The 20367-nt window shown below is 46.2% G+C and overlaps 1 long non-coding RNA gene across 1 annotated transcript; it reads right to left on the bottom strand.

The window, feature by feature from the left end:
* Positions 1-1265: 1265 nt before the first annotated feature.
* LOC116653135 lies at positions 1266-17130 on the bottom strand. Its single transcript, XR_004306517.1, has 2 exons — positions 10187-17130; positions 1266-7974 (listed from the first exon to the last, which is right to left on the bottom strand). It is a non-coding gene; the product is annotated as an uncharacterized LOC116653135 (long non-coding RNA).
* Between the last annotated feature and the right edge of the window lie 3237 nt (positions 17131-20367).

The raw sequence follows: 20367 nt of genomic DNA, 5'->3' as shown, positions 1-20367 counted from the left end.
TTGGGCGCGCCACAGGAAGGTGCCCACTGTACCCCATTTGCAGTGGCAGGGCTCCTCACCCTCACCTGGGCCCTATGGGCTGCCCAGAGAAAATGCAGCTTCATTTTCAGACAGGATGGTGAGCTCCTTGCAACTCCATTATAGGACAAATCACCAGGAGAGAGCTGCTGCTGAGTGCATGGCACAGAGGGCTGCCCATAGGAAAAATCCTGACCTAGAGCTTATACAGCATGCAAGTCAAAACCAATTCATCCGCTGGAAAGGGGGAAATGAAGAAGACTGTGATACAAGAACAAGCTGTGCAGAAGATCTGGAAAATCCAGAAATTAGCTTCAAGATGCCTGTTTTGCACAGCAGCTTTAGAAAGATCTGCCAAACGTAACTGTTTCATTTGACAGTCATCTTCTGGCTTAACTTCTGAGCTGGCTGGTGGCCATTACGTATTGCACAATAAATGCCTGCAAAATTAATCATAAACTCCCTGCTTGGAACTCCCAGTGCTGCTCTCCTGAAAGGTACCTCCAGGCTTGTGGCTGCACTGCCAGCAGCTCCCCAGCCATGCTCAATAATGGCTCAGCCAGCAAGGACAAACCTTCACAAAAACAGCCCGTGAACTTTACTCTTCCCCCCCTGTTCCTGCAATCTGCTGGCTGGGATGCTCACCTTTGCTTACACATCATGACACCCACATGATAGCAGAGCACATCAGCGTTTATCAGAACCTCACGCTCTGCAGCCTTTCTTGTCACCATTAGCAATGAGGTAAAGAAAGTCAAACGTTCAAGGCTGAGGAAGGACCGAGAGTACCCTCATGGTTAGATATGCTGACTTTTGCTCTAGCATGTGTACAAACACGGGTGGCAAAACGTTCCCATGCTGCACTACTGCCTGAGTGCAATGCTCTCCCCACATTGCTGGCCAGAGGGCTCTGGCTGCAGCAGCCTCAGACCTGCAGGAGCCTCCACATAGGAGCTTCCAGATCCAGGGTGCCAGCTCTCGCTGTGCCTCTAATTGAATTGCTCATTTGGAAAAAAAAAATGGTGAATTGCATTCCTGCTATTTTAATTAGTTCCTCTTATTTTGCACTCCTTGCCAAAGGACTAAATTGAATTGATCACACAAACACCCCAGTAAAATAACAAAGACACCAAGGAGGGTTTTTAAACATCTCCAGAAGAGGGAAAAAATGCCTTCTCCTAACATCCCCCAAACCCATTTAATAGCAAAATGCAAAGGAATAAAATAAGGGTGATTAAAACCAGAGATAGCAAGCAGCGTACATTTTATTGCTATGTTTTCGCTTCTTACTTCTTTTTAACAAGGATAAAAATTAACTTGTGCAACCTCAGCCAGGAAGTGAGCGGATCTTTGAACTCTGCCATCTGGCTGGTGGGACGTGTGTATACACCGCCCCGGGTTACAGGTTAATCCTGCAAGTTCTGGTTATTTGTGGAGGCAGCCAGCCTCTCGCAAGCTTTTTAAGTCGTTGTCACAGAGATTGCAGCTGAGCAAAAGACGACAACAACAGTTCTGGCTAGTCCAAAATTATCCTCTTCATTACAAGAGAAGTTGTTGCAACACACACTGGCGACCCAACCGCATGCTGCAAGCCAGTGCAGCCCAGCAGGCCGAGCTGCTGCTGGGAGCCAGGCTGGAGCATGCCCAGCAGCTGGGAGCCCCACGTGATGACATCCAGCTCCATCTGGTGCTGCGCTCCAGCCCCCCCGGGCACTTTTCCATCCAGCCTTGCAAGCAGCTGGATCAATTTACTCTAGCCTACGGTGCACTGCACAGGCACAGACTGAAATTATTACTCATGGAAATCCCCTCTGCTTCAGAGCTTTGAACGAGGCATCAGGTAGCTTTCAAGCTCCCGACAATTAGTAGCCTTTGGTTGAGGGAGAGCGGCGCAAAGATGCTGGAAGCTATGGGTTTCAAAACAGCTTGCTTAGCTTCTAGTAAATTAAAGGGAGTAGGCGGTTGAGGCACACAGTAATATTATCCAACAGAGTGTGGTCTTCATTGACGTCACCGGACGTTTTTTTCTCTCCTTGTCTCTGCCTGCCTGCAAGAGGCATGGGGAGGTTAGCTTGGTGACGGCAGCGTGCCTCACACTGCCCGGAGCCGCTGGCTTTCCATCAACAAGGCTGGGCGCAGATGCTGCCATACTGCAAATAGCAAAGAGAAAATATATGCAAGTCATTTCAGAGGAGGAAAAAGTCTGCTGGAAACAGAAATCTTGCTGTACGTACTTCTCTTCATGCTGCATGATTAACTGCTCTGACTAAGACAACGCTCTTCCTGTGGCCAAGCACACATCCTCCTCTCAGATTTTGCTTGAAATAGCATATTTGACCATGACCCCTCCCTGCAGCTACTGTGCTCATCCCAGCGTAGTGCTGTGGTGTCTGTGACTGCGTTTTCTCAGTGTCACAGATCTTGTTATTTTCTCTGAGCCCCCGTACTGCAGGCTGCGTTCATTGTATGAAAGCTGCCGGCTTTGCACCGAACTATGCCAAGAAGTTCAGCAGAAAAAAAATTGTTATGCTTACAGCAATCTTCTGGAAACGTGAACTGTGTGTGAGTGTGTGCAGGGATGTGCCTGCAATGTCTTCATGCAACGCTATTTGTACACTGCATAAAAACTGCCTGGTCAGCAATAAAGAAATGCACAATACTGGAGAAAAGTGTGGCAGGCAAGAAAATGGACCCAACCCGAGGCCCAGAGATACCACATTGCCTACATAATGCAACAGTGCAGCACCTACATTTTCTGTGCAAAAACTTTGAAATGTAGAGCCTACTCAGGCCAGAAATTTTTGAGGTTCACAAGAGACAAAAGGGACTTTTTCGCAACAAAAATGTGTACTAAAGCTGCTCTGCCAGATTCTGACTCAACACAGACACATGCATACTTCTCAAAGTGGAAGATTTTTCCAGTAATCTAGTGGACTGAATGAGCTCATCATGACCCACTGAGCAAGTTTTCTTGGTATTCCTTTCAAGCAAGGGAATAGCTTTGGTGTTTGCACTCATTTGACTTTTCCTCTCTTCCAAAAACTCTTGTAAACCACCCTTTCCATCAGGCTTCTAGTGTTAAAAGAGCCGTTTTTTCCCCTGTGGGGCCACAGGATCTAAGTAAATATCATTGGGTCATTAAGAACTGGCTGCATTAATGACACAACAGTGCAGGTACCGCTGCATTTCAGGATCTCCAGGACAAGCAAGGGAAAAAGAGGACCATCTGAGGAAACTAAGGTCCATGGTCATACACCACAACTCCACAGAGTAGGACAGTAGGATACCATGGAAACGGAAATGTGTGCAAGTGGAAGAACATGCCCTGTGGCAAATAAATTATATGGTCTCTAACCTTGGCACCTTCTCCTTGTTGTTCCATTTCCTGGTTTAACCAATTTCCTTATGGCCATCCATGCAGCTGGGTGGCTGCTCTTCTGAGGGGCTTTTTGCTGCGCTTTCTAAAATTACAAAACTGAAATTTGAGGGTATGCACATTGCTGCAAATGTTGAGAGAAAGGTCTTGAACCAAGTCATGTTTGGCAGGGAAACTACAGTTCCCATGGGGCAACCGCCACAGAGCTGGCCTTGCTGCAAACAGCATGCTCCTTGAGCTCCCATCTCCAGAGAACCAGTTGCAGATTTCTGCAGATAAGCATTGCACAACATTGGTCTACTCTGCAGAGAGGCTGCTGAGGTACCCCTGAATGCCTTGTCTTTCAGGATTCATTCTCAGCCTTAACCAGTGCATTTTGAGGACAAAAACCCACGAGGTATTAAGAGCTGCCCATAATTAGAACTCTGCAAGGCAGTGCTTGCAGGTTAATGGGAGCTGTATCTCCAAGCTGCCACTTCTGAGCATTAGCCACCAACTTATGTTTCCTTCTCCCTGCAAACAGAAAGTCCCTGTTGCTTTACACAGTAGGCAAGGAAAATTACCGTAGAGACTTGTGGCATCGAGTAGCACAGTTTAGTGGGCATGATGGTGATAGATTGGTGATTGGACTAGATGATCCTAGGTGGTCTTCTCCAACCTTTATGATTCTATGACTTTGAAAGAAGAAGAGCATTTGTGAATAGGTAACTTCTAAGCAATGCCTTTGCCTAAAAGAAAGCACTCTCCCCTGGTCAGACCTGACAGTACAATCCGGGCTGCAGCCTATTTTCCTTCCCCATCTCACTGAGGTGATGGGAGAAAACCCAGCGCCCTGTCTGCATGGCATCAGTGCCCTGGCTGTGTGTGTTCAGAGCTCAGCTGCAGCCATAACGGTCCTGAACATCATTTGCCCAACCCAGGAAGATGAGGTTGAAAGGAAATCCACAGGGGGTTCTCCACTTCCCCCTTTCAGACATGTTTTGAAATATGGTCAAGTCCTGGCTATGCAGATCTGCAGAGCTATCTTTGGCCATGTGAAAGCAGAGCTCAGGCTCAGGTTCTGTGTTCCAAGTTAGAATGAGAAAAATGTCCTGGCTTGCTCTGTTGAGCTGAGGCTGCCAACGTACAGTGGTTTCATGACACAGGACCCAATGGCAGCTGCCAGATCATTCTGTGCTGGCCCCCCAACAGCCACTGACTACCATAAGCCTGAGCCCCCACCATGCAGAGTCAGGGACAAGACCATCGTGTAGCAGTGCTTGTCACCCCTGGATAAACATAAGTGGAAATGCTAAATATCCCATGAGCCTGGCCCCTGGAAAACATCCTTTGGGATTGCTTCCGGCAAAGTCCAGTGAGAAGCACGCAATCATGGAGGGCTGCACATGTCAGTTTGTAATCAGACTCTTCTTTAGAGAAATGCCATGGATTCTTATGGCCCTTGCTGTCTTTCTTAGCAGAGCTTTCCAAGATGGTATTTCTGTGCCCAAATAAAGGTCAGGGTTCCTGCTCTGATAAATCAGGACTGGCTAGGTGCAGGTTCAGCTGACAGTGTCATCTGATCCGCGCAGCTGTGCATAAACCCTGAACCAGTTCCCTTCTTGTGTCCCTTTTGGGCCAGGCACGAAGCTTGGGGACATCTGTTAGTTCCTGAATTACAGCGCGTGCAGTAACAGCCGTGCCCCTGCTTTCAGAGCTCATGTTTGTTATTTTCCAGACTTTGCATCATTTACACACACACATCTGGACCGCAGCTTCCGGTCACTGTGCCTACCACATGCAGCTGCTGGAGTGAATGGAGGCAGGGTGAGCATATGGCTGCCCTAACAAAAAAATAAAAATAAAGGAAGGCATTTGCATTATTTCCTCTTTTCTTGTCCTGCTAAGTCCTTCCCTTCGAGAAATTATGCAAAGCTCTGCTAAAGTAGTGTTATACCTGCCACAAGTACAGCAGACACGGCCACTGGGGAGGTCTCAGAGCCACTACACGTACTTGGGTACCTCCACGCCATCCATGTTGCCTTGAAAACTCCATGGTGGTCCACAGGACAGCATGAAGCTTTGCTCCATCAGCCCAGCACACAGCTTGCTCACCCAGAGGAATGCAGTCAGAAGTGCTTTGGTGCTCCTTATGCCCCACAGAAGGCTTCTAGACCCTGCCACAGCCCCAGGAGTCCTACCAGTTCTGCAGGACAGCAGCCTCAGCCCATTACCCATTGCATCTCACTGCCTCTGGCTCCCTTGCACATCCCTGTGAGAACTTACCGCCCAGCTCAGTATCACTGAATCATCACTAGCCATGGCTGCCCAGCCCAGAAGGAAACTGCAGGGCCTTGTGCAGGCATGCTGCTGTGCAGTCCCTGGCAAGCTGCACTGCTTTGACCAGAGAAATCTGCCCCCTCCATTGCAGCACATTCCTCATAAGCCACGTGGGTCTGCTTGAAAGAACCAGTGAAAAGTCCCAGAAACTCGGAAATTATAAAGACACCATTAAAAACAAAACAAAATCCTTAGAGCATGTCAGCACCCCTCTCAGCCATACATAAATTGAATCCATATTTCACAAGTTTTGAAGAGCAGGAACGTAAGCTTTGTAAATCAGCAAATCAGGCCCTGAAGACATCCAAAACTTATGATCAAATGCTTCTGAGTATTTAAGATCCAGATGAGATCACTCTCCAAAGGGCTCCTTCGTTTAAGTCAATGAAAAGGCAGGAACTTCTACTGCAGAACAACAGGGGCTTTGGAAGTCTGTGCAAAGAAATTCAACACAAAACAGAGACACCTACAAATAGTCTCCACAGGACAAGGAAGAATGAAAACAGCCTCTATTTTCTGTACTTGGTGCTTAAGACAACCCATCTGATCCACATATGAAAACTCCACAGCCCGTGATGTATGAATTCCAGAAAAAACACCTGTGCCTTGGGGTCATGCCCTGTGCCTGTCCTCCAACACTCAGCCCTGAGGCACCCACCGCATTGCGGCCAGAGGCTGCACGCCTGGTGTGGGCATGAGTCTGTCACAAAGCACTGGGGCTGAGGGCCTGACATCCACACAGCACATAGGGGTTTTCTTTGGGCTAACTGCAGTATGGCGCTACTAACAGTCAGTGTGATCCTGTAGAGCACTTTCCATTTTGTTCTCCTGCACAATGCATCTAGTCCAAGCACTCTGAGACCATCCCATGAGGTGACTCAAAGCAGAGTATGTGGAAGCAAGAAAAAGGTTTGCTCTGGAGAGCATCCCCCAGTGAACAGAGCTGAATTTACAGATCAATTTACAAAATCCAAACCAAGCAGAGGTTGCAGAAATTTATGAGACTTGTCCATAAAGAACAGCAAAGATCCAAACACCTCCACCAACCTGGCACTCTCAGCCTGTAGCTGACTCATACACCAAAAGCTGATGCTCCAACATACACAGTTCTCCAGCTGTGGGCCCATTCATGTTTCCTAAGCTGGCAGGGATGAAGGATTTGGGATGACATGCTCATACTTTCTCTTGTATCCTAACACAATCTTTGGGGCTTCTCAATATTCCTGGCTTCTTTTCTCTTTCCATCTGGTGCTGTCCTGGGACAGCCCACACCACCAGATACAAAAGGTCTCTTTTCCATTGCACTGCTGTCTGTCTGCTTAAGCCTGTGTGTGGTCAGTGCCCTTAGCAATGCTTTAACAGGGCAGCTGCAGTGAGAAACGTATTGAGCTGAAGCAGGAGAGAAAACAGCGGTCAAGCAAGGGGCATAAATATTTAAGAAAATGCATCAAAGCTATGGAATGAGGATGAAAGGGATTAATGCTTGTTTTCAGAGATGTGCAGAACTTAAATAGTGGTGTCTTTGGCTTTACAGGGAAGAACAAAGACAGGAAGATAAAGGCAAACACTTGTGACAGGGAAGGTGGTGCAAAACCAGGAAAGTGCCAAGCAGGAGTGTTTTGAGTGCCACAAAAACAGCAGGGCCATGCTGAGCAGCCAGATGCCTATGGAGTGTTATTTTTGGACAGCACAACTGACTTGGAGGGAAGTGTGACATTTACTGAGTCACCTCCACCACTTCCTGCAACACCTGGAGCTGACTCTAAAAGCTCTCATTTAGATACTGAGAACTCACTCACTGCTCAGGCTCAAAATAACACAGTTTACTTTCATTTTTTTTTTCTGCAAAGCTCTGCTGAAACCACGATGTGTGATGCAACAGCCTCCGGTGCAGATCCCACCGCCATGTGCCATTCACGGTGAAAGAGTGATTTAATAGTCATCAGTCATCTGTGGCTTCTCCAGGAGATAATCAGAGACGTCTTACTGCGTCCTCCCTGGATCCAGCAACCAGCTGTAAGAATTTCTATTTCAAATCAGCCTGAACTGTGCTGCATTCTGAGCTCAGATCAAGCTTTTCTCCATTTCCTCTGACTGCAGTGAGCTGTGGCCTCCTCCACCCCAAGCACATACAGCGCTGCTGCAGCATGAGCTGAAGCCATTTTGAAGGACAGCTCTGAACTTCCATCTCCATGAAGAGTTGTTCAGTTCTCCAGAGTCCTGCCTGCCCCTGCTGGAGTTCTCCAAATGTGAGCAACATCCTCAAAGAGATGAAAGAAAAGTCAGTGTGAGTTTATATATATTTGTGGTTTCAGATTTAATATATTCTTACACATTTTCTTACACATATTCTTATGCACCTGAGATTATACATCCATCTTATACATCGATGATAAACAGGGCCTTGGGCAACCTGATCTAGTGCTTGTACTAGTGGTTGGCAACCGTGTCCATGGCAAGGGGTCAAAGCTGGATGATCTTTGTGGTCCCTTTCAAACCAAGCCATTCCATGATTCTAGGACTTCTACTGTCAAATATTCCCCTTGCTAGAGATGTAAAACTCCAGTGAATTCAGAGCGTATGAAACCACTGAGGCTTTAATCCTCCCACTCCTGTTTTCCTATTTAGCCTATTAATGCAAAAAGGACAGATTTTCCACCTTGGTGTTATAGAAACTGCACAACATTTCACATCCAATCCAGAAACATTTGTAGTGCTTCTGTCAAAAGCCAAAGCTGAATAATAAACATTTGGGCCTTACAAAGATATAATCTTTCATTAAGAACAGTTCTGGTTGCAGAGAATTCACCACTTATGCCCAAGTGCCTTCATTGTCAGGGCAGCTATTGAAACAACAGCTTGGACAGGACATGACGTGAATGTTTAGTCTGTGTGGAAATAAAAAATAAATAAATAAATAAATAAATAAATAAGAAGAAGAAAAAACCAAACACTGAATCCTGGAGCTTTTTTTACTGTGTAGAAATGTCAAAGGTGAGGGAAAACCAGAAAACCAGGCTTCCTCCATACAGAACGTCTCCTTGTGCACCACCCGCCTGTGGATCTAATGTGTGCAGAAGGACTCTGGCTCTAGAGCCAGGTAAGCATCCTGCTAGCTTTCCTGCACCACAAGTGATGGATCTCACATGCCTTTTCCAAGTTCACCCCTTCCTGACCTTGTCTGCCCTGGGTACAGGGTCCTGTCCATGAGGAGCTGCCTGGATCCTGAATGAAGGATATTTTTTCATCCTCTGTTTTTTCACTAGATGGCCTGAGATGCACCTGACGAGCTCTCCATTAAGCCAAGGTGTGGGAAGTTGGCCAGCCAACTAAGAGAAGTGTTCCAGTGGATAGCAGGAATCTTCCCTCAGAAATGAGTGTTTATGTTCTGAGAATGCAAAATTTTAAAGAGGCTAAGTGAGGCGTGGCCATGGAAACACAGGGAAAGGACACAAACTACTCCTTTCTTATGAAATATGCAATTATCTCATGGGCAGTTCTACTTGAGAGTCAGGCAGGAGTAAATGCCCGGGACTGATGAGAGCTGCAGAACCATGCTGCTCAGCCCATGCACTCTGATCACAACCCCCTGGGACCTGCTGAGGAGTGTCTCTGCAGCACTGCAGTACAATGAGAGATGAGCACACATGGAGTGAAGAGCAAACCCACTGGTGCGGAGACTTTGTAAATGCTCCAGCTGCTCCAGAGCTCTCTGCAGAATCTAAATTTGAGGGGAAACTTCAGTTGTTTTAAATCTCCTGATGCTGGTAAGCCTGGGAATTTCATTCAGCCAGAGCCTTGAAAACCCAGTTTGAGTTGTGAGGCATAACAAGGTGAGGACTGTGGTGCATAATCATACTTCCTTTGTTGTGGGCTTTGCTGGAAGAAGAGGCAAACTGTGCTTATACTGTGAGATGAGGTTGATCACTGGGGAGCTGCAGAGGGAAGAAAGGAGAAAGAGTCTCTCAAGGAGCCTGCAGCTGCACTGCCATCCCTCCCACAGCCCAGCACGTGCCCCACTGGTCTGCAGAGACCTGAAACGTGAGGGTCTGCAGGGACTTGAAACATGAGGGGCTGCAGGGGCAGGGCTGGGTGCTCCAGATGGAAACCTCCCATGCTGGTAGGGAGCAGGATCCCATGCACTGCAGTATTCTTCAGAGAACTGCATGAAGTGATAATTTGTAGTGAATCCTTCCTGATTAAAGAGCATAAAGCTCTGCAGTTAATCAAGCTGATTAAACGAATCAAACTTGTTAAGAACAGTTTTATCAAAACATTTACATTTCTGTAGAGCAGAGATTCATGTGTCTTTGCATTGCAAAGTACACAGGTTGCCATGAGAGGACTAGGAAGAGGACAGGGAACATTAACCATGTGAAACACCAAGCCTCCTCCACTGCCTCTCCCAGCATTCATTTAAACAAAGGAACTCCCTAGGCCATTAATTTTGTTACCCTGCAGGGTATCCTTTACCTTCTGGAAACAGAGACCTCACTGCCCACAGTGAGAGGCCTCCCTGACATGTGGGGACTTCATCTCCAGGCCAAACTGCTGGAGAAGGTTCTGGGAGAGGAGAACACTCTTCTGGCCCATGGTGTCCCTTCATAGCATGAATGCAGGTGGAACAGTGGCCTCTCCTCTCAGGTCTGAAAGAACACAAACATTTACATAGCTTCAGTCCCAGCAGAGATAGGTCCAGTAAGGGTCTCAGTTGCCTATCTTCTAAATTTAACCACTCAAACCTCAATTGTAACTCTAGAGACATACACTACTGTGGAGCACCAAAAGTATGGTTCCTCTGTAACATGTTAAATCCTTCAGAGCAGGAGTAGCAAGGTCCCATATACCCACACTGCTCCAGGGTGAACCACCAACTCGTCCACCATGAACCTCCTCTAGTGGGGCTGAGCTGGCCATGCTGTGCACAGACAGACCAAGCTGTGAGGGCTGGCCACAGGCTGAGCCAGCATCCAGAGGTTTCTGATGGAGAGAGGAAGGCATCTCTCACACCTATTTTAGGATCAGGTGAATAACCTGTGGAGGTAGGTGGCTGCCTCCTGACTGGAGAGCAAGTCATGGTGAAGGGACTTGGGCTGAACACCTCACTTCTAGGCAGCAACAATATGGTGGTGCTCCCATACTCCCAGTGACACAGACACTGGCGGGCAACAAGGTGAGTCCAAGAGCTACAACCACAGCAATGTCCTGCACACTGAGGACTCGAACAGAGAGACTGCAGGAGCCAGACTAAAGCAGCAGCGAGAAAGTGCCTCCTTTTTCTCCCTAGGAGCATGTTCCAAGAGAAGATCTGCAGATTCAGCATCTTACAGCCAGTTCTGCTAAGGCAAAGACAAACTTGGCATGGATGCTCTATCTTCCTTGCCATATGCTCTATTCATTCAAGAGTTGTTTTTCCTGCAGGGGAGGGTGGATTGGCAGGTATGGAGAGATATTCATTAAAATAACTTTGGCTGGTTCTTTGTGCTGGCCACCATCTCCAGTTTGATTTTTAATTCTCTTGCTCAGAACAACCCGGAACAAAGACATTTCTCTGGGAGCATGACAGATACTTGCAGAAGGAGCATCTGAAAGGCCACACTCCCTGTGCAGCAGCTGATGGTGGCATATTTCTAAAGAGAGTGGTAGAAACCAAGAGCCTGATAATAAAAGTCACACACATTATGAAACCAAATATATTGACATTCAGCGCAACAACCTGGGCTTCCTAAAGTACCTTATCTGCTTCTGCGCAAACCACTTGCCTGGTTTTGCAACAACAGGTTTCTTGGAGAGTGCTTGCACTGAATTACCTATTGCATTTTGCACTGCTTGTCAGATAAATGGGATCCTTTTCAATGGAAAGACAGACACTTGATTATTTTAGGTTCAAGGATTCTGGCCAATTTCTTCCCAAAAGTGGCTGGAGTTGAATAGCCAAAGAAAATGTATGCACTTAATGGGGCTTAAATGCTGCAGGGAACTGAACAGAGATGGACAGAAGCCTGAGGGGCAGCAGCAATTTCCAGGACCAGGACTTAATGCTCAGAGAAAGTGCCAGAGTTGCTGATAGCAGCCATTGTGAATGTACTTGCGTGCTCTGCTCTCTAAATGTACGTGTTACTTTCAGTTAAAAAGAAGCTTGCATTCATTGGCAGATTTCTGAAATTGTTCTGCACCAAATGGCTTCCAGGTCTCTCCAAAGGCTCTAGCTCATTTTCATTCACCTCTGCAAACAGAGCTTTAAAGGATTCAGATCTCAGAAAGAGAAAACTCAGCATGGCAGCCACAGGAGAACTGCGTGGATCAGATATTTTCTGCAGTTTCGGAGCAGCTCCCAGTCCCCTGCTTAGGGCAATGCAACAGGAGCTGCCTAGAGACCCTGTGCCTCTGCCTTCCCCTGGCTGGGAGGCCAGGTCCTTCTGTCAGCCCTCTGCGTGCACCTCACCACTGTGCTCTGTGCAGCTGTATATGGGAAGAAATTGTTTCCCAGGCTGATGGAATATGAACCTGCAAAGCATTTCTTTTTACAAAAGGATTGTTTTGGATTTAGTAATGAGGAAGGGGAGAATGACTGAGCTGTGGTTTCTTGTTATGACTTTAGTCTCATAAATGATCCTTCTGAGATGGGGGATTGAGAAGGAGAACAGCATCAAAAAAGCTCCCACCTGGAACATGGGCAGTGCAGGGAAAAGTATTTGGAGAAATCTCTGAACAGAGAAAACAACTTGCAGGCACTCGCATGCCAAAAAAGACAATAGCAAACTGGGCAGCATTCAGTAAAGAATAACAACAGAATCACTAAAGATAAATAACTAAATATTACAGTTTGGGTGAGTAAATCCCTTAGAGAATGATAAAATCATTGGATGTTGTCAGCTTGAAGGGGAGTGTCCCTGTCATGTAGCATCTGGGTGCCCCTGGGAGCAGAGGTGGGCTCTGTCCACGTGAGGGGATTACCAGGGATCAGCAGTGGGTGCAAGAGGTTCTCCTTCAAGAAGAGCCACTGCGCAGGGTCTGGTCTTCTTGAAGTAGCTACCAGAAACAGCTTAGGATACACGTTTCAAGTTCTTCCCTTTACTTTTCCCAGATATGTGAGGGAAAGAGAAATCCCACATTTCTCTTCATGCTTTACCATGGCTTGCCAGCACCAATCAGCTACCCAGAGTCACAGAGAAAGGATGCTATGAGCATATGTACATCCTTCATTCTGGAGCCATCCACAGAGCCAGTTTGCCATTCTGCCTGCAGTGAGAGTTTCTTAACGCCTCCATTAATGACTGTTTTCCCTTACTTAGAGATCTGCCAAAGCTCAGCTGCTCGTGCTGAGAAACTCTGTGCTGGAAATGTGCCTCAGGCAGGCTCTTTTGGTAATTTTAAGCTAAAATAATTCAGCTGTCTCCCAGAATAAGATTAGCAAGATATATGTTAGCTTTTTCTGTTCAAATAGAGAGATTAAGTGCCTCAGTCTTCAGAGACCAGCACTGACACTTAGCCAGGCAACCGGAATCTGCCTTTGTGACTGTCGGAAGCTTTCCTACCTGTGGCCAAGTTCAACCCCTACTGCCATAGCACCAACATCCGCATCTGACACCGTGTGCCAGCAAAATAAAATAGGAGGCATTACTTTCAGCTTTGATCCTGCAGCTAAAAGCAACCCTATCACAATGGCTATGCAAACAGGAGCTGCACTCAGATGGCAAGGGCAGTTTTAAAGCAAGTATTTCCCAACTGCTGAGTGCCTGACTCTACAGACTTCCCATACTTTCAGCTTGCCTTAGGCTTGTGTTATTTCCTCAATTTGCAGGGAATGAACTGAAACAAAGCTGCAGGAACGCCACGATGCATCACCCAGCAGTGGTGGGACTCACCAGCAGCGCTGGCTCTTGTTTTCCCCTGTTAATTCCACAGTGCTTGAAAAGCAGATGAACTGAGTGCTGACAGACCATCAGCTTCTGCTGAGGGAGCAGGCAGGAGTGACTGACAGCCCTTACCAGTGGGTTCCCCAAGTATTTGCTGACAAAAGAGAGCTCCCACATGGCAGAAACCTCCATGACTGTTGCATCTCTTCTCTGCTAGACGCATGGTATTCTGAGAGCATCTCCAGCCTCTGCCTCAGCACTGCAGCATCCCTGTCAGTGTGGAAAAACAAATTCAAAGAGCTGCAGCTCCACACCTGCAGCATGAGGCTGCAGCACTTCTCCCAGCCTCTCATCAGTGATTCAGCCTCCAGACTTGAACAAATCTCCACTGAGCGGGCGCCTTCAGAGAATCCAGCCGCTGCCTCTCAGAAGTTTCTGTTGAGTGCCTGAGATCTGAGGCTGTTGGTTTTTTTCTAAGGTTTCTTAGCTCAACTTTTTTTTTTTTTCCCTGTGAAGAACAACCAAAGGCACATTCCAGATATTTGCCAAATCTCAGGTCTCTGCTCCAAAGGCAGAAAGTGCTGGAGTTTCTCAACTGATCATTTTTAGAACATGTTTGAATATGAAGGGAGGGAAAAAAATGTTTCTCACATCTCTTTCTTGTAAGCAAGCAAAAACACATTTGCTGAAGCTTCCCAAACACATTCAGCTGAAGACAGATACCCAGAGCAGAACATGTCAGCTCAGCAGTAAGCTGTTGGGGTTTGCAGGGGCTGTAGGCAAAGAAACATTTGATCTTAAAACAAGAAACAAGAGGCCTTGAAAACAGACAAAGGCACTACAGTCATCGGTCACATGCAATTTAAACAGAGCTTCTGTTGAGCCAGGAGCAGAGGGCATCACAAGGTGCAGTGGATATGCTCTATGCAAGGAGGCCATGTACACGGTTTCATGCAAAAAAAAAAAAAACAACAAAAAAAAACAAAAAACAAAAAAAAACAAAACCCCAAAATATCAAGCTTCCTCACTCTTTTCTACTCTCCAACCCCTCTCTGCATTGCTTCTACCATTCTCTCTTTCCATTCTTTCCCTTTCCATCTCACACCTATTTCCCCTCCCTTAGAGCAGGAGCACCACAGCCCCACATGCTGATGACGGGTGTGCAAGGCAAGGACTGCAGCAGTGCCTCGCCGAGCCCAGCCAGCAGCCTTGTGCCCCTTCCTCCCCTTGAGAGGTTCACACGGTTTGTAGGCAAGCTTCCTGCAGCCTGCCCCGTCAGCTCTCTATTCATAGGCAAACTGCACTCCTCTGTTTGGCTCCCAGAGAAGAATAAGTATAAAAAGCTCTGAAAGTCTTGCTGCTGAGCCAGCAGGAAACTCAAACTGCTCTGAGCATGGGAACCAATAGAACTGCAATGGCTAGCACAACAGGTATTGTTTGGGAGGAAATCCCTACAGCAGGCACAGCTGCCCACACACACACACACACATACATACATAACACATAGCACACATTATTTGTCTGTGTGTATGCACAGTAAGGGTATGGAAAAGGGGAAGGTTAGGGAAGGGCCAGTGGGTTGAAGCGGGTTGATCAGCAGTATTCAAAGAAGAGTAATAGAACTGCTCAGCCAAGCCAAACAGCTGCTTTACTACCTAAATAACTGAACCGTTCACATCTGCACCATGTGGAACCTCATAGGATCGTTAAGGTTGGAAATGACCACTAAGACCATCAAGTCTAACCACTAACTCACCCCCACCATGTCCACTAAGTCCCTCAGTGCCACACCTCCACGTTTTTTGAGCACCTCCAGGGATGGTGACTCCACCACCTCCCTGGGCAGCCTGCGCCACTGCCTCACCACTCTTTCTGAGAATAAATGTCTCCTAATATCCATCTCTAGGAGCAGCAGCTGTGAAATCCTCAGGTAAGACAGTGCGTGACCTCAAATCTCATGACCATGAGAAGGTGGCTAGAAGAGCAACACGCGCCTCAGAAAGTGAGAAAGTAAGCAGAGTGAAAGGGCCAAACCTCACATCAACATTAAAACATGCAAGTGACAGATCGCCTGGATGGGACTGATTTTTGTTTCCCAAGTGTTCCACACTGAATTGTATTATGAGCACTGCCGTCCAGAGTCCCAGCATTTATGTATGGCCACACCTCTGAATTGCTTGAAAGCTTTCTGCAGCAGGATTTTATCACTTCACAGAAAGGGGTCAGCTGTGAAAGTCAGATCTAGACTGAGACCCAGTATCCTCGAATGGCTCTTTTTGGGAGAGTGAAGGGCCGCTGGTCTGGGGTTGTTCCCTCGCCTGACCCCATTTTAGGATGAGGTGGAGGAGCACCCGTGCATCTGAGGTCAATCCTTGACTTCAGTTAGCCCATTTGGGGGTAGGAAAGCCCAATGCAGTCTCATCTTGGATGAACACCAAAAAGCAGTCTGGGAACCAGGCCGAAATCAGCTGACTCTCTAGAGCGAGTAACACCAGTGGAAAATGTGGGTAAGAGCTTACCTCTGCTCTTTGTAGCTTTCCTGTAATAGGTTTTTGCTCTGTTGCATGGGAGCACTGAGAGCAAGCCCATTTCCACTCCAAGGTGAAGGAATTAAAGTGCAGCACCACACTCCTGCACAGCATTCAGGTCACACTGTGGTCTGCACTTGGCAGTGCTGCCGGCACAGCGCATCAGTCACAGCCTCCCACGTCTCTGCAGGATGAGCACGGAGCAGGCAGTGCCATCAGCAGCACCAGGGAAAAAGCCCTGCATGCTGGCTGATGTTTGTTACCAGAACCCCTGTATGGGAACAGAACTGCAGAGCAAGACAATACTTCTCATCTGAAGGAGAATATTTCTTCCTCCATTAATTATTTCCCATGCTATTCCTGGCAGTGACCTTTGCTAAGATGGAAAAAAATAAATCCCATTTCTTTTATATCTTTTATCCAACTTCCCATTCTAAAGCCTCTGGCTAGAATGAGTCACATTTATATCTGCTATTACATTATACTACACAGTATCAGTGTTGCTACCTGTCCCCTCTTCCTCACCACTAGGGTTTGTTGTCATTAAAACAGGCAACTTGCAGCTACACTTAAAGATTTCTTGCCTAAGTGGCAGTGCCCCTAATGCCCTTGTCTCATCGGTGGAAGTAATATTGTGAGAATTACAGTTTGAGACTGCTGGCCTCACACCTCAGGTTGAAGGGAAATCACCCTGGTTTGGTGCAGGGTGGTGTTTACCTGTGACAGAGCAGATGGTGCCTCCTCTTTGGCTGCTCACAATGACATCCCTTCAGCAACCACTTACCCATTCTAAGATAGCTCACATATCTTTCCATTAGCATCACCCAAACCTCCTCCCAGCAATGTATGGGGCTGGGAAGAAGCTCCAGCAGAGAACTCTCTGAGAGCCACCCTCATGTTCACAGCCCTCTGAGAAGACTTTCCATATAAGAGAGTGAGTTGTAGATGTAGAGTGAGCTTAGGGACGTGGTTTAGTGGGCAGTATTGGAAGAAGTTGGATGGTTGGACTAGATGATCTTAAAGATCTTTTCCAACTTCAATAATTCTATGATTCTATGATTCTAGGTCTCTCATTGCATTCACACTTTCTTTCTTCCCTTAAAGTATCCTAGAATAATAAAATTGCCACAGTTGGAAAAGACCACCAAGATTGTCTAGTCCAACCAATATTTTCCAATTAAACTGTGTTCCTTAGTACCACATCTACATGTTCTTGAACACATGCAGGGATGCTGACTCCATCACCTCCCTGGGCAGCCCATTCCAGCACCTCGCCATTCTTTCAGAGAAGAGTATTTTCCTAATATCCAACCTGAACCTCCTATGATGCAACTGGAGGCTGTTCCCTCTAGTCCTATCATCTTCCACATGAAAGGGGCACTTGTAAGCAAACTAGATCCCAGACATACTTCATCTTTTTTTTCAAATGTTCATTTGGACAGTGGCAATGGTCAAAGCTCCCTGTCAGAACTGGATGTTTCCTACATCACTGAGAGACGTGTGGCCTGCAGCAAACTGATGGGACAAAAGCTAGTTGCTGGCAGGGCAGAAAATCCATCCATTTCCAATGCTTGTGGCATCCCAGGTGGGTCTGTGCAGAGCAAACAAACTGCTTTTTTTAAACAAACAGCATCGTGTACCTTGGTGTGAAAGCAAGTAATTTAAGGCAAATTGCAAGAAATGTGACAAAACAGCAGGAGGGAAGGCAAGACCTGAGGGTACTTTATAAAAGTATGTTTATTCTGCTGACATCCACAGAAGAGGCCATGATCTGGAAAGGACAAAACATTTTCAGCAGTTGTTGTTAGCCTAGTGCAGGTCTGCTTGTCTCTCTGTGACAGTGAGAACTAATCACTGTGCTTGAAGTCATATAGTAGCATTTTAGCTTAAAAAAAAACAAAACAAAAAGAAAACAGGAGCTGCTTTGAATACATATATATTCAGGTCTCTAATTAAATAAACAAACTAAGATGGCACATGAAAAAAAATAAGACTATTTCTTTAAATTCAGTGCTGCTTGCATTACACCACTGGCAATAGGCATGGAATTTTTTCAGTAGCTTTTTTCTTATCTTGAATAATGGATGTGCACTACCTTCCCTTGCAAAACCATCTCCTGTAAGCTTTGTTGATAGAGGAAAGGAGGCACACAGGACCTTCTGAGCAAGATCTTACTCACAGGTACAAAGGTTTATTCAGTGATGAAAGAATCCTCTCAGAAATGCTAATATCGGCACTTAGACAGAGTGGCCAAAATAAACATAATGGTTGGTACATTATTCTTTTTGGATCCTTTGCCAATTTACAGTTCTTCAGAATTAGTGTTGAAGTAGTGTTTTGCTGGAAAAGAGTGAACGCACATTTCTGAACTAAAATCTACTGATGGTAAAAGATGATGCAGCAGTCCCAAGAGAGGGCTTCCCTGTGAACCCAGAGTGAGAGGAGGAGGGGCAGTGAGGAGACGGAGCATTCTGATAACTTGGATCATATCTGACTACTTGCATTCCCTTGGGAGATTTACTACTACTTCTGAAAGCAGCAGCCAAAAGTATGCTTTGATGTATCTTTTATCTAAGGCTATCTAAATACCATCTTGATAAATTACATTTGTGCAATTGAAGCACTGAACCAGAGAGAGCGAGCTTTTGTTCTTCTTTCTACCATAGGCTCTTGGTGTGTCCTTGGAGAAGCAACAGAGATTTACGTGCCACACAAGTCCCAGTTGACTGAAAGCTGGCAAACATTGTCCCAGTTTTCAAGAAGGGTAAGAAAGAAGATGCTGGTAATTACAAGCCTGTCAGTCTCACTTCAGTGCCTGGTAAAATTATGGAGAAGATTATTCTGGAAGTTACTGAAAAACACTTGAAAGGCAATGCAGCCATTGATCATAGCCAATATGGGTTCATGAGAGGAAAGTCCTGTTTAACAAACTTAATTTATGGCAAGGTGACCCACCTTGTTGATCAAGGGAAGCCAGCTGATGTGATCTTTTTGGATTTCAGCAACAATTTCAATAGTCTTTTTCACCACATTCTTCTTGACAAAATGGCCAACAACCAGCTAGACATAATGCAATGTGTGTACATTTGGCTCATAGGTTGGGCTCAAAGCATTACAGCAAATGGGGTTTCATCAAGCTCATGGCCAGTCATTAGTGGGGTTCCACAGGGCTCCATTTTAGTCAGTTCTCTTCAGTGTTTTTATAAATGGTCTGGACACAGAACTTGAATTGATATTAAACAGGTTTGCAGCTGACACTAAATTAGAATAGAATCACAGAATCATACTATATCCTGAGTTGGAAGGACCCCACAAGGATCACAGAGTCCAACTCTTGGCTCTATATAGGACTACCCAAAATTCAAACCATATTTCTGAAAGCATTGTCCAAATGCATTTTGAAGTCTGGAATACATTGCTGTAGAATCCCCTGATTGCAGAGAGGTCTTGCAGAGAGATATCAGCAAATTAAAGGGCTGGGTAATCATCAACCATGTGAAGTTTAACAAGAGTATTAAGAAAAGGTTCTTCACCAGAGGGTGGTCAGGCACTGGAACAGGCTCCCCAGGGCAGTGGTCACAGCCCCAACCCTTTGGAGTTCACAAACTGTTTTGACAATGCCCTCAGAGACAAAGTTTGATTTTGGGTGGTCCTGTGTGGAGCCAGGGCTTGGACTCCAAGTCCTTTCCAGCTCAGAATATTAATTCACCTGGTTCCCTCTCAGCCAAGTTGTGGAGAAATCACTTACCTGCAGAGCAGCAGAGAAGGAAGCTCTGTGCATCATGAGGTGGGCAGGGCCTGCAACATTAAGTCGTCCTGAAACCAGTGAAAACAAATTGACACTAGTCAGATATAAGCTGCCCTAAAATTAAGAATATGATTCACTAGGAAACAAATTCCTTAGTTCTAAAAGTTACCAGCAACAGTTGTCTCTTCTGGCTCTATTGCTTCCATAAATAAAGGACCATTTGGAAGGTCACAGGCTATAAACTAAAGCAAGTGTCTTCACTTTGAATGCAGGGGAATATGACTTAAATTAGGCCAGCTGACTTCATGCTGAAGAGGATTACAGTTTCTCACATGCTCCTTAGCATAGCCCAACCATGCAAGGTGACTTCTCTGGCTAAAACTCCAGGAGGGCATTCAACCCTGCCCTTGGGTATTTCCCAAGTGATGAGAAAATAGATGGAAACAGAGCTGACAGAAGAAAATATTGAGAGCAACAACAGGATTCCTGCAAATAAAAGAACTTCCTTGGATCAAAGAG

This window comes from Coturnix japonica, chromosome 3 (assembly GCF_001577835.2).
Source record: "Coturnix japonica isolate 7356 chromosome 3, Coturnix japonica 2.1, whole genome shotgun sequence".
NCBI classification, from domain to species: Eukaryota; Metazoa; Chordata; class Aves; order Galliformes; family Phasianidae; genus Coturnix; species Coturnix japonica.
The sequence above is the reverse complement of the archived record's forward strand: the minus strand, read 5'-3'. Positions and strand labels throughout refer to the sequence as shown.